General features: G+C 31.3%; 2 long non-coding RNA genes across 2 annotated transcripts; both read right to left on the minus strand.

The window, feature by feature from the left end:
- Window positions 1-2524: 2524 nt before the first annotated feature.
- Window positions 2525-3740, minus strand: LOC142234221 (uncharacterized). The gene is made up of 2 exons (XR_012721588.1): window positions 3478-3740; window positions 2525-3033 (listed from the first exon to the last, which is right to left on the minus strand). It is a non-coding gene; the product is annotated as an uncharacterized LOC142234221 (long non-coding RNA).
- A 4433-nt stretch (window positions 3741-8173) lies between these two features.
- LOC142234225 (uncharacterized) lies at window positions 8174-9344 on the minus strand. The gene is made up of 2 exons (XR_012721590.1): window positions 9071-9344; window positions 8174-8641 (listed from the first exon to the last, which is right to left on the minus strand). It is a non-coding gene; the product is annotated as an uncharacterized LOC142234225 (long non-coding RNA).
- Between the last annotated feature and the right edge of the window lie 3008 nt (window positions 9345-12352).

Genomic DNA, 12352 nt, shown 5'->3' on the forward strand with positions numbered 1-12352 from the left:
CGATATAAAGTATCGTATTTATTTATATGTAGAAAAATGGTCTTAATTTCACACTATAGAAATAAATTTTTTACAAAATTTTCTGCAGAAATAAAATTTTGACTACATTTTCTATAGAAATAAAATGTTGACTAAATTTTCTATAGGAAAAAAATATTTCTATAGTAATAAAATTTTGACAAAATTTTCTATAATAACAACTTTGAAAAAAGTTTTTGTCAATATTTCAAATAAATTTATATGGGCATTAAAATGGATCGATTCGGCCCATCTGCTAACATTCTAGGAAGCATAAAATGATCTCCGTAATTGGAAGTTGATTTTCATTTACAGTCGTGCCGTACATTGCTCGAATGAATAACGCAATGGAAACTAATTTTTGTACAAACGTGTTTACTTACAAAAATATGAAGTGTTTTAAAAAATTTAGTTTAGCCGGAGTCGGAGTCGAACAAAATTTTTGATACTCCGGCTCCAGCAAAATCTTCATACTCCGCCTCCACAGCCCTTGTTGAACCAGCGCCAGTTTCTAATTAGATATACAATACCAAATTTTATTATATGTATCTCTTTCTTGCACTTGCTGCTTTCCTCTTTACACATTTAAATTGTTCCTATCATATGGACTTATAATTACTGATACTGCTATTGTTCCAAATTAGCCCTTTGGCCTTGGTACATTGACGTAATTCATAAAAAATAAATAAAAATGTTGCTACATTTAGTTCATTAAAGAATAACCATAAATCCGAACGTGTATTTAATTGTTTGTAATTATCCTTTGGTGTGATGTTGGCGGTAGTGGTATGGAGGCATCCAAGTTTCTAACCCACCAAAAATGGCGCATTCAACAAGTTAGTTTTGGTTTGATAAAATTTTCTAAGAAATAAAAAATTAAAAAAATTTCTATAGAAATACAGATTTCGTAGATTATTTTTGGCGATATGGACCAAATGTTGTGTGATTGGCCATTGGATATATTTAACTAAAGACCGATGTGGACCAATTTTTGCATGGCTGTTAGAGACAATATACTAACCCACGTACCAAATTTCTGTGATAAGCCTCTTTTTGGAAATTGCGGAATTGGTACGCTGTTCGCGGCTGCGGCTTAGCTCGCCGGATGGGGGAGTTCTTCTTCCGCTGAGGCATCACAATACGTGTTTGCGTACCATAATTTCTAAATTAGAATTAAAACTGACCGTTACAGATTAAAAAAAATAATATGTAGCCGGAAATGAAACGTAAAATTCAAAATACTCTCGACGTTACCTCTTAAATTCGATTCTGAATTCCGGTTCTGGGGACAGATGTCTTTGTCCCACCAGGCTTAGCCCACCCCATATGACTTTGCAGTCATCCATGGCATTTTCTTTGCCTGAAAGTTTTTGAAAATGCCCCTACTATAGGTTCTCCTCACCTCTAAGTGTCCACTACATTTTCAGCATTTTAGTACATTAGAACATTTTTAAATTTACTTTTTTTATAATACATTGACATTTATTTAGTACAGATTAGTTAGCTATACAATAATTACAATTTTACAATTATTTAATTGTCGTAGAAGCCCTAATATATGCTCCCAAGAGGAATGATAAAGGAACAAAAATAATAATTATAATACATATATTTTTTTTTATAATAATTTCTTTTTGAAATAATTATTATTAAACAATTTTTTATCTTATAACATATATTTACATAAACATTTTAATTGCATTAATATAATTTAAAGTATGAAACCAAAAAAAATTCACAAATCAAATATAATTATCTTAAATTATTTATCGAAGTATATATTAATTTTAGTAAGAATTGTAAAAAAAAATATTTAAATTTTGTCGAAATATAAGGTGCACGTTATAAGTAGAGAAGATTTATGTAATGTAAATTTAAATAATAGGAATATATTTATTTTTTTTTTTAAATTTGTATTTAGATATAAAAAAAATTTATTTAATATTTTTTTTTAATTGATTTTTCTTTTTGTTGTATTTTATTATGTTAAATATTTTATTTATTTATTATTAATATTTTATTATGGTATTTTTAAATGATCGTGTGGAAATTATTTTGATATGTATTTATTTTATATATATTTTATTTATTACACATATTTATTTAACATCAATTTGGAAATTGATATCATTTATTTATATTTAATTTTAGTTGTAAATTAATCTTACTACTAATTTATTTTTTTTCATATATTTCAATTAGTTCAATTTAATTTTATTATTGTAGTTATATTTTAATATTAATGATTTTATAATAAAATTGTGTATTGCAAATATAACAATACAATTTTTATATTTTGGTTTTATTTTATTAACGCTTATTTATTTATTTTTTTTTTTTTTTTTGTTAAAATTTTATTTTTGGATTTCACTTGTTTTTATTTATTTATTATATACATATATATACTTATACACACATATATATACATATATATTTATTATCTTTAAAATTTACATTAAGATTAATTGATATTATATTAAAAATTTATTATGGCTTAATGAATTAATTGAGATTAAAGGTTTCTACCAAACTAAATTTACAAAAGTTTTAGATGTATTTGACGTTTGCGTACTCATGATTACATTCTATCTTTATTTTATTTTTTTTTTTTTTTTGTCAATATTTTGTACATTTTAAAATGGTGATAAAAAATATTGTCATATTGTCAATAAACACTTTCCATGCTTACATACTATTGTATTTTGTTTGTGAGTCATTGACGTAAATACAATTTTAGGACACGATAAGATGTTTTCGTATAAACAATATACATGTTAGTAAGAGTTGATTATAAAAAGACAAAAAAGATAATTCCTGAGCTTATTATTGCTATTATGAATTTCAAATCGTGATCTCAAGAGAATTCAATTGCAAATCTGCACGGTGTTACCTTCATTTGTTGAAAAAAAGAAAATGTTGATGTCCACGGATCAACCCAAGATGGCGCACTTATCAAGAATTGTCGTGCCAATCACAAATTCATATGTACAGTACGTACATTAAAGGGGCCTTTGCCTATACAGAAAAATTCATAATCGCCCAAATTAATTTCATCATAAACATATTTATATATTTCTAACATATTTCGGTGTGACTAAAATTTCCCCATTAAATTTGAATTTTCATAAACTTCACGGATAATGTTCAATGTTTCTACGCAGTTTATTAACGAAACCGAAATATATATAGACTCGGCACATTTCATCGCAGAGCGATCATATACATATAATTAATTTTACTTTATCTTTATTATTTTTTTAATATCTCTCAAATTTCCATTCTGTTGCCTGGTTATGGTTAAAAGAAATTTGATGATATATTGGATAAAAATGAAATTAATTAATTAATTACAATACCATCATTTATTTTACCTAGAGACACATCGATTTAAGTCACACATATAATCTTGTTACCAAAAATTCAAAATTACATTCTTCAATTCGATCACACAAAACTTACCCCTGGGTATTGTAATAAAATTGTTCGGTTTGTCCAAAATATCTGATGCGACACACGATTCATTTATTTGTTCCTTACGAGTCATCAACTTTAAAACAGTCTGACCAGGAAAAAAGGTGGGGATGCGCTAACCGCATGGTCGGCCTACCTGTGACATCCCTGTGTTGTCAGAATTCGGTAAAAAAATGCACTTCTGTCACTGCCAATATGACTTACCAATCTCATTGTGCGAGTAACATGTCACAATAAATCGTACAAAAAATACGAAAAATAAATGAAAAGTGAAATACATTAAATCATGTAAATGGATATGAGAGCAGTCGTCACAAAGCCAGCTCTTTTCACGAAGCCCGTGGAGCTGAAAAGAGTTGGGAACATCATCATCAAAATTACAGCATCATGATTGCCAAATGTGACCGCTGAGCGTCCCACGTTGTGTATGTACCCAAAGATTTGTTTTGGAATTAAAAAAAAAATATTGAATATACAATTTCCATGGGAAAACAAAGCTAAAGCTATTAATGGTAATATGTTTGCTCTGAAAGGAATGTCCCTATGTTCCCGCAGCCCAAAATCATCAACATAACACGTATAGCCGTTATATGGCAGTAGGTAAATATAATTGTCGTAATCATAAATCTAACATCTCAGTCAATTCACGGATCCCTCATTCGATATCTAAAATATGTTGAATTCCATATATATTATTTCTCCCGAATACAACATCCATGTACATCTCAATCTCAGTTTACAATTTACTTAGCGTGTATTGAAATATCAATGGCTGGCGGAATGATTTGTTTACCCATGTCCTACACACGGATACAAATAATTATACGAATCATCTATATCAACATGAACCATGAACGACATCCGAAGCAAACTAGTTATGCATCTATGAGCGAATGCCAAGCCTCACAAAGAAATTGAATCAAAGCGAATTGGGTGAATGAATGTGAGTGTTATGTACTTGATTGTAGAGGTTAAAAAAAACGTACAAAAATTATGCTGATGGTATTCCGCAAAATTAAATTGGCAATAAGCTGTTTGGGATAAACAATATGGAATATGATGTTCATGTGACTGGGATGTGTGTCAAGTGACCTACAATGCCATGTTGTCGCATGCCTGGGCGGTGTTCTAATGATATCCACTTCACAAATATAACGTTCAGTATAATATGGACCATTGTACACATGTGCAATTAGTATAAACATCCGACGTCAAATTAAAGTGAGTCATAAAAAGAGAAAGGCTCTCGACATAACTCTCACAACTTTTTCTTAATACAGGTCTATTTCAGGAGTGCGAAACATTTGTTCTACACCCGTGGTCAGCGGTACCATTATATGTTGCCTAATATATGAAGTGACTTAATTTTCCCTAAGAAAAATTTTAAACAGATTTCCCCAAAAAAGGATATGTTAACCCATGTGCGTCATTGGCCAATGAATGAATGTACGACTGAGATTCATGTATGCATAAATACACCCCGCCTTAAAGGAAATTGTGTGAACATTTTCCAACCAAAAATCTCCTTAGACACGGTGCTGTATACATGTCATCATATCAAAGATAAGTTAAAGATTCGTGTATTAGAAGCTTCCTACTTGTGAATACAAGAGATATCTGATCGAACCCACGGGTATGGGAAGTATACATTTCGGGTTGTCCCCAGAAAATGAATACAGTAAAGAAAATACTCAAGTAGTTCGAGTTCGATGAATGGGAAAATTTATGGCGTTTTGTTGCAAAAAAAATTCACACTTTTGTATTTTGCCCTAAAAATTTACTTTTAGGTTCTTTTCTAAAAAAACAGGCGAAAGTGCGTAAAGGCCTCCTATTCTGTTGTGAAAATAGCGCCACGCATAGAGGCACATTGCGGGCATTTTCAGCACTGCCAATAAACGAAAGTTTTTCCCTCCTTGTATTCTTGTCTGCCCGCTGATATGATAATTTCTTTTTTTAGGTTGCTGGTAACACTTTTTTTATGCGCATCCTGTTCAGACAAAATGATGGCAAAGCATTTTTTTCAGAAAAGAAAACACTATTTAATTTTTTCCAGAATAATTCCGAAAGACATAAGCAATATGTGTTATATGCGTGCACAAAAACTGTTTCTTTCTTTAATCACGAAATTCATTGACACATTTAATTTTCAATTGAACTGTTTTCTATCAAAGAAGTGATAATATCAATCAAAAACAAATAATTGAAAGACAAAACAAAAAAAGCAAAAAAAACAAAACAAATTAATGAATCCAATTAAAAAAATTGATTGATAAAATTAATTCTTGTGATTGATTTTTGTTTCAATTAAAAATTTGTTCAATCAATGAAAATCTTAAATTGAATATATATTGTTTTAAACTCAATTAAAACTTTAATAAAAACAATTTTTGTGTATGTGTTTAACGGCTAGAAATTCAAATGTTCGCTATGGCAATAGTTATATGTAACACAAATAAAAAAATACAACAACACTTTATTTTAAACAGGTGTTATATCTAATATTCTATATATAAACATGTTATTAACATTTACATTTTTTTAGGTTATATGTTGGCTGATTTTTTTAGCAGAACAGGATAGAGAAAGGTATGCCGAAATTCTTTACAATTATTTTTAATAGTTCCCTAATATTTAGGTTTTCTAACAATAGGTTAGAAGTTAAATAGAAGAACATAATATTGTAAAAAAAAATATCTTTCTTCATTTTATTAATAAAATTCAAAGAAATTTTAACCGAATTTGAAAATTTGTTTTCTTTCAAGAATGAAAGGTGATGAGAGAATAATATTTTTGGAGATATTTTGAATTTCACAGTAAACAAATTAAACAAGAATTTCCTTTCAAATTCATATTGTCATTGGGTCTCAATTCAAAAACAAATAAATATATAGCTATATAGCCTTTCCAATTTATGATTTTTGACTGATAATAATGAAACAAGAAATTTGAAAATTAGCTCAACCGCTTGAATAGATTGGAGAGCGTTACAGCGCGGCATGGCATTAAAACGCCTTCCGGGATACCGTCTCGAATACTATTCTCTAATTGAGGTTTGGGTTATGGGATTAGAAAAAACTTTAGTGGATGGATTTTTTTAGGAGCTCAAAAATGTGCTGCTAATCCTATAACTTGGATATTAGTCCATAAATGAAGCTCCACCTTGTTGGGCGCCAATTGTGATAAGCCTCTTTTTGGAAATTGCGGAATTGGTACGCTGTTCGCGGCTGCGGCTTAGCTCGCCGGATGGGGGAGTTCTTCTTCCGCTGAGGCATCACAATACGTGTTTGCGTACCATAATTTCTAAATTAGAATTAAAACTGACCGTTACAGATTAAAAAAAAATAATATGTAGCCGGAAATGAAACGTAAAATTCAAAATACTCTCGACGTTACCTCTTAAATTCGATTCTGAATTCCGGTTCTGGGGACAGATGTCTTTGTCCCACCAGGCTTAGCCCACCCCATATGACTTTGCAGTCATCCATGGCATTTTCTTTGCCTGAAAGTTTTTGAAAATGCCCCTACTATAGGTTCTCCTCACCTCTAAGTGTCCACTACATTTTCAGCACTTTAGTACATTAGAACATTTTTAAATTTACTTTTTTTATAATACATTGACATTTATTTAGTACAGATTAGTTAGCTATACAATAATTACAATTTTACAATTATTTAATTGTCGTAGAAGCCCTAATATATGCTCCCAAGAGGAATGATAAAGGAACAAAAATAATAATTATAATACATATATTTTTTTTATAATAATTTCTTTTTGAAATAATTATTATTAAACAATTTTTTATCTTATAACATATATTTACATAAACATTTTAATTGCATTAATATAATTTAAAGTATGAAACCAAAAAAAATTCACAAATCAAATATAATTATCTTAAATTATTTATCGAAGTATATATTAATTTTAGTAAGAATTGTAAAAAAAAAATATTTAAATTTTGTCGAAATATAAGGTGCACGTTATAAGTAGAGAAGATTTATGTCATGTAAATTTAAATAATAGGAATATATTTATTTTTTTTTAAATTTGTATTTAGATATAAAAAAAAATTTATTTAATATTTTTTTTAATTGATTTTTCTTTTTGTTGTATTTTATTATGTTAAATATTTTATTTATTTATTATTAATATTTTATTATGGTATTTTTAAATGATCGTGTGGAAATTATTTTTATATGTATTTATTTTATATATATTTTATTTATTACACATATTTATTTAACATCAATTTGGAAATTGATATCATTTATTTATATTTAATTTAAGTTGTAAATTAATCTTACTACTAATTTATTTTTTTTCATATATTTCAATTAGTTCAATTTAATTTTATTATTGTAGTTATATTTTAATATTAATGATTTTATAATAAAATTGTGTATTGCAAATATAACAATACAATTTTTATATTTTGGTTTTATTTTATTAACGCTTATTTATTTATTTTTTTTTTTTTTTGTTAAAATTTTATTTTTGGATTTCACTTGTTTTTATTTATTTATTATATACATATATATATATACTTATACACACATATATATACATATATATTTATTATCTTTAATATTTACATTAAGATTAATTGATATTATATTAAAAATTTATTATGGCTTAATGAATTAATTGAGATTAAAGGTTTCTACCAAACTAAATTTACAAAAGTTTTAGATGTATTTGACGTTTGCGTACTCATGATTACATTCTATCTTTATTTTATTTTTTTTTTTTTTGTCAATATTTTGTACATTTTAAAATGGTGATAAAAAATATTGTCATATTGTCAATAAACACTTTCCATGCTTACATACTATTGTATTTTGTTTGTGAGTCATTGACGTAAATACAATTTTAGGACACGATAAGATGTTTTCGTATAAACAATATACATGTTAGTAAGAGTTGATTATAAAAAGACAAAAAAGATAATTCCTGAGCTTATTATTGCTATTATGAATTTCAAATCGTGATCTCAAGAGAATTCAATTGCAAATCTGCACGGTGTTACCTTCATTTGTTAAAAAAAAGAAAATGTTGATGTCCACGGATCAACCCAAGATGGCGCACTTATCAAGAATTGTCGTGCCAATCACAAATTCATATGTACAGTACGTACATTAAAGGGGCCTTTGCCTATACAGAAAAATTCATAATCGCCCAAATTAATTTCATCATAAACATATTTATATATTTCTAACATATTTCGGTGTGACTAAAATTTCCCCATTAAATTTGAATGTTCATAAACTTCACGGATAATGTTCAATGTTTCTACGCAGTTTATTAACGAAACCGAAATATATATAGACTCGGCACATTTCATCGCATATAATTAATTTTAATTTATCTTTATTATTTTTTTAATATCTCTCAAATTTCCATTCTGTTGCCTGGTTATGGTTAAAAGAAATTTGATGATATATTGGATAAAAATGAAATTAATTAATTAATTACAATACCATCATTTATTTTACCTAGAGACACATCGATTTAAGTCACACATATAATCTAGTTACCAAAAATTCAAAATTACATTCTTCAATTCGATCACACAAAACTTACCCCTGGGTATTGTAATAAAATTGTTCGGTTTGTCCAAAATATCTGATGCGACACACGATTCATTTATTTGTTCCTTACGAGTCATCAACTTTAAAACAGTCTGACCAGGAAAAAAGGTGGGGACGCGCTAACCGCATGGTCGGCCTACCTGTGACATCCCTGTGTTGTCAGAATTCGGTAAAAAAAATGCACTTCTGTCACTGCCAATATGACTTACCTATCTCATTGTGCGAGTAACATGTCACAATAAATCGTACAAAAAATACGAAAAAGAAATGAAAAGTGAAATACATTAAATCATGTAAATGGATATGAGAGCAGTCGTCACATTTCAACCGGATCGGATGAATTTTACTCTTTCAAGAGGCTCCTGAGGTCAAATCTTGGGATTGGTTTATATGAGGGCTATATATAATTATGGACCGATATCGACCAATTTGGGCATGTTTGTTGGAGACCTTATACTTACACCACGTACCAAATTTCAACCGAATCGGATAACTTTTGTTCCTCCCAGAGGCTCTGGTGGTCCGTTTATATGGAGGGTATACTTAAAAGTGGTCCGATATAGCCCATTTTCAATACCATCCGTCCTACATCAATAATAACTACATGTTTCGTCTCCTTCTGGGTGTTGCAAACATATGCACTAACTGGTCCACAGTGCGGACAGGGTTTAAAAAGGTGGGGGGGCGGAGCTCGTAGCCTGCAAGTGAACATTACTGATTCAGGCGTTCGTACTACACACTCCACGAGAGTAAAAGTGAGTACTAAGTTCGAGTTTAGTTGCTAAAGTGAAAACTAAATCAGCAAAAAAGGCATAAAATTATACATATAATAGCCCAAAGCAAATTTTCACAAAGTTTGTATTCCTTAAAATGGATTATTAGAGGAGAGTAATCGTGAAAAACGACGAATTTAGCGGCTAAACTCTTCTTCTTCTCTGTATGTGACATTCACTTGAGATGTGTTTCTTTCCGAGTATTACTTTAGTTGCCAACTCATATTTTGACAACTAAAAAATCGCATATAATGGTGACTCTGGTGCGACTTGCACTGATAGTTGTTCTGGATAGAACACCAGTGCAACGATTTTCATACGAAAGTTGCTATCAGTGCAAAAAGAAAACAGCCCTAAAATCATTCCATATATGAATTCAATTCAGTTAAATTTTTCTCATCCTGTAGTATAGTGGCACATAAATATAGGAAAATGTTAACTAATATATGGAATGAATTCTACCTAATTTCTCCGAAAATCACATCGTTCAAACAATTCAAACAAATAAAAATGTCTTTGGCGCTATACGAAGTTCAACTTTCTTCACAATGAGTTCATTTTAACTTAAAGGGGTCACTTTTTTCTGGGCGTGGAAAACCTTATTCTGACAGCAAGGCTTAGATAAAAACGCCGTTTTATCCATATTTCAATAGAAACATGTCGAAAATAAAAAAAACAAAAATAGCTGAAAGGGCCATGAAAAAAGCCAGAAAAAAAGCTAAAAGCTAAATGCATTTTTTTCCTCGCTAAACGTCTTCCAAAAAAGCCAAATCTAGCGGGAAAATAGCTAAATTGGCAACGCTACGTCCAACCCAGTAGAATCGTTGCTTCACTTTCTCGGCTGTTTTGGTTATTCCCAAGTGACCTCCACTAGGTCCATTGTGGAATTCCGTCAAAACATCTCTCATTTTAGAATCCGGTACGATGATAAAATTTCGGGTGCTCTTACCATCTTCGCTTTCCCATTTACATTGCAGAGTTTCATTGACCAGACGTAGACTGTTCCATTGAGCCCAGTATGATTTCATAAGTGGGCATTCGGCTGCGATGTCTTTCTTGCTGGGTTTCTTATCCTCTTCCTTCGCCGAAATAATTTTGCTCAAAATGGGATCTTTACGCTGTTGCTGCTGGCCAGTCCACTCCAGATTCGACGTGCAACAGCCGGATATCCACGATTTCTTCCTTATGTTCAGCTTTCGAGCAGTGTTAGTTGACATTACAAGGTCGACGTGACAAGGCGTCCGCGTTCCCATATTTGCCACCATTTCTATGCTCGATACTGAAATCATAGCTTTGGAGTCTTTCGATACAACGTGCCAGCTGAGCTTCCGGATTCTTTAATTGAAGCAACCATCGTAAAGCTGAATGATCAGTTCTTAGCAAGCAATTCTATCCATGCAAGTATTTGTGGTAATGCTTTACGCTTTCTATGACAGCAAGCAACTCTCTTCTCGTTACGCAATAGTTCTTTTCGGGCTTGGGCAACGTTCGGCTAAAATATCCGATGACCTTCTCTTTACCATCTATCTGTTGGGACAACACACCTCCAATTCCAAACGCGCTAGCCTCTGTATCCAAAACAAATTTTTCACCAGGAATAGGATATGACAGGACAGGAGCAGAACATAAAAGTTCTTTTAGATGATGGAATGACTCCTCCTGTTCCTTGTTCCACTGGAACTTCGTACCTTTTTGCGTTAATTTATGGAGGCTTGCGGCGATGCTGGCGAAGTTTAGTACGAAACGCCTGTAGTATCTGCATAAACCAAGGAAGCTGAGCAACTCGTGGAGATTCCGTGGACGTGGCCAATCTTTTACTGCTTGAATTTTGTCTTCATCGGTGGATATGCCCTCTGCTGTAACATGATGTCCCAGGTACTTAACTTCTCGCTGGAAAAGCGAGCACTTCTTAGCGTTAAGTCGTAGACCAGCGGCTTACAGTTGCTGGATAACATCCTTCAAGTTCTTAAGGTGCTCTCAAATGTCTTTCCCATAACTATGATATCGTCTATGTATATCAAGCAGGACTTCCAATGCAACCCCTTTAGCACCCGCTCCATCAATCGCTCGAACGTAGCCGGAGCATTGCAGAGCCCGAATGGCATTACAATCATCAATGCGTGGAAGTGGATAACTGTCTTTCATGGTGACATCATTTAACATTCTGTAGTCCACGCGAAATCGGGTGCTTCCATCTTTCTTTTTGACTAGTACAACTGGTGAGCACCAAGGACTTGATGATGGCTCGATCACACCACTTTCCGCCATTTCCTTTACGAGCTTATGTACCTCATCTCGTTTAGCCAGAGGAACACTTCGTGGGGCCTGTTTTATTGGTCTTTGCTCTGAAGTATTTATTTCATGCTTCACAGCAGCTGTTCTTCCTTGATTTCTATTCTCAAAAGCAAAGGAGGAGGCGTTTTTCGATAACAATTGCTTGGCCTTATTTTTCTCGGTCGGTGATAGATGACGTGTCCAAGCTTCGACATAACCTTCAAGAT

The sequence above is a fragment of the Haematobia irritans genome, chromosome 4 (genome assembly GCF_050003625.1).
Source record: "Haematobia irritans isolate KBUSLIRL chromosome 4, ASM5000362v1, whole genome shotgun sequence".
In the NCBI taxonomy this organism is placed as follows: domain Eukaryota; kingdom Metazoa; phylum Arthropoda; class Insecta; order Diptera; family Muscidae; genus Haematobia; species Haematobia irritans.